Source organism: Daphnia pulicaria, chromosome 1, assembly GCF_021234035.1.
Source record: "Daphnia pulicaria isolate SC F1-1A chromosome 1, SC_F0-13Bv2, whole genome shotgun sequence".
Taxonomy (NCBI): Eukaryota; Metazoa; Arthropoda; class Branchiopoda; order Diplostraca; family Daphniidae; genus Daphnia; species Daphnia pulicaria.
This window is the reverse complement of record NC_060913.1, coordinates 27,216,343-27,219,358: the sequence shown is the minus strand read 5'-3', so window position 1 is coordinate 27,219,358 and position 3,016 is coordinate 27,216,343. Positions and strand designations below refer to the sequence as shown.

Here is a 3,016-nt window from a genome sequence, read left to right as displayed (position 1 = left end):
CATAATCATCCCGTGTCTCTTAGAAATCAGAAAAAGAACTGATAGAATCGTTAAAATAAGTTCTATTATAGCGCAGAATACCGTTAAATTGCTAGTTATAATGATTATTTTCTTGGTAGTCTAATTTTGACTGCCTACTAGGGCACAATTCCATAGGTATTTTCCATGCTAAAATTTAAACACCAAATCATAATAACTAATTGTGCAGCATGGATCTGCTCTTCCTAGTAAGAGACCAGGACTCGTAGTATCGTTGAAAATCTCGTTGATTTTTTTGTAAATTGTTTGGAACAGTTGGGAACTTTAAAATAGAAGTAATCAATTGTAAAACTGCTTTCGTGACGTCATGACCACTTTTTAAATTGTTGTCCTATGAAGCCGTTTTGTGGTCCTATGGCTTAGATGGCAAAGCGCCTGCCTAGTAAGCAGGAGATCACGAGTTCGAGTCTCGTTGGGACCTGTAAGAAATGTCATCATAATCATCCCGTGTCTCTTAGAAATCAGAAAAATAACTGATGGAATCGTTAAAATAAGTTCTAGTATAGCGCAGAATACCGTTAAATTGCTAGTTATAATGATTATTTTCTTGGTAGTCTAATTTTGACTGCCTACTAGGGCACAATTCCATAGGTATTTTCCATGCTAAAATTTAAACACCAAATCATAATAACTAATTGTGCAGCATGGATCTGCTCTTCCTAGTAAGAGACCAGGACTCGTAGTATCGTTGAAAATCTCGTTGATTTTTTTGTAAATTGTTTGGAACAGTTGGGAACTTTAAAATAGAAGTAATCAATTGTAAAACTGCTTTTGTGACGTCATGACCACTTTTTAAATTGTTGTCCTATGAAGCCGTTTTGTGGTCCTATGGCTTAGATGGCAAAGCGCCTGCCTAGTAAGCAGGAGATCACGAGATCGAGTCTCGTTGGCACCTGTAAGAAATGTCATCATAATCATCCCGTGTCTCTTAGAAATCAGAAAAATAACTGATGGAATCGTTAAAATAAGTTCTAGTATAGCGCAGAATACCGTTAAATTGCTAGTTATAATGATTATTTTCTTGGTAGTCTAATTTTGACTGCCTACTAGGGCACAATTCCATAGGTATTTTCCATGCTAAAATTTAAACACCAAATCATAATAACTAATTGTGCAGCATGGATCTGCTCTTCCTAGTAAGAGACCAGGACTCGTAGTATCGTTGAAAATCTCGTTGATTTTTTTGTAAATTGTTCTTTGTGCTGTGGAACAGTTGGGAACTTTAAAATCGAAGTAATCAATTGTAAAACTGCTGTTGTGACGTCATGACCATTTTTGAAATTGTTGTCCTATGAAGCCGTTTTGTGGTCCTATGGCTTAGATGGCAAAGCGCCTGCCTAGTAAGCAGGTGATCACGAGTTCGAGTCTCGTTGGGACCTGTAAGAAATGTCATCATTATCATCCCGTGTCTCTTAGAAATCAGAAAAATAACTGATGGAATCGTTAAAATAAGTTCTAGTATAGCGCAGAATACCGTTAAATTGCTAGTTATAATGATTATTTTCTTGGTAGTCTAATTTTGACTGCCTACTAGGGCACAATTCCATAGGTATTTTCCATGCTAAAATTTAAACACCAAATCATAATAACTAATTGTGCAGCATGGATCTGCTCTTCCTAGTAAGAGACCAGGACTCGTAGTATCGTTGAAAATCTCGTTGATTTTTTTGTAAATTGTTCTTTGTGCTGTGGAACAGTTGGGAACTTTAAAATCGAAGTAATCAATTGTAAAACTGCTGTTGTGACGTCATGACCATTTTTGAAATTGTTGTCCTATGAAGCCGTTTTGTGGTCCTATGGCTTAGATGGCAAAGCGCCTGCCTAGTAAGCAGGTGATCACGAGTTCGAGTCTCGTTGGGACCTGTAAGAAATGTCATCATTATCATCCCGTGTCTCTTAGAAATCAGAAAAATAACTGATGGAATCGTTAAAATAAGTTCTAGTATAGCGCAGAATACCGTTAAATTGCTAGTTATAATGATTATTTTCTTGGTAGTCTAATTTTGACTGCCTACTAGGGCACAATTCCATAGGTATTTTCCATGCTAAAATTTAAACACCAAATCATAATAACTAATTGTGCAGCATGGATCTGCTCTTCCTAGTAAGAGACCAGGACTCGTAGTATCGTTGAAAATCTCGTTGATTTTTTTGTAAATTGTTTGGAACAGTTGGGAACTTTAAAATAGAAGTAATCAATTGTAAAACTGCTTTCGTGACGTCATGACCACTTTTTAAATTGTTGTCCTATGAAGCCGTTTTGTGGTCCTATGGCTTAGATGGCAAAGCTCCTGCCTAGTAAGCAGGTGATCACGAGTTCGAGTCTCGTTGGGACCTGTAAGAAATGTCATCATAATCATCCCGTGTCTCTTAGAAATCAGAAAAAGAACTGATGGAATCGTTAAAATAAGTTCTAGTATAGCGCAGAATACCGTTAAATTGCTAGTTATAATGATTATTTTCTTGGTAGTCTAATTTTGACTGCCTACTAGGGCACAATTCCATAGGTATTTTCCATGCTAAAATGTAAACACCAAATCATAATAACTAATTGTGCAGCATGGATCTGCTCTTCCTAGTAAGAGACCAGGACTCGTAGTATCGTTGAAAATCTCGTTGATTTTTTTGTAAATTGTTCTTTGTGCTGTGGAACAGTTGGGAACTTTAAAATCGAAGTAATCAATTGTAAAACTGCTGTTGTGACGTCATGACCATTTTTGAGATTGTTGTCCTATGAAGCCGTTTTGTGGTCCTAAGGCTTAGATGGCAAAGCGCCTGCCTAGTAAGCAGGAGATCACGAGTTCGATTCTCGTTGGGACCTGTAAGAAATGTCATCATAATCATCCCGTGTCTCTTAGAAATCAGAAAAAGAACTGATAGAATCGTTAAAATAAGTTCTATTATAGCGCAGAATACCGTTAAATTGCTAGTTATAATGATTATTTTCTTGGTAGTCTAATTTTGACTGCCTACTAGG

The 3,016-nt window shown here is 36.7% G+C and overlaps 1 non-coding gene across 1 annotated transcript; it reads left to right on the top strand.

The window, feature by feature from the left end:
* Positions 1-387: 387 nt before the first annotated feature.
* Positions 388-460, top strand: Trnat-agu. The gene has a single exon. It is a non-coding gene; the product is annotated as a tRNA-Thr (tRNA).
* The last annotated feature ends 2,556 nt before the right edge of the window (positions 461-3,016 follow it).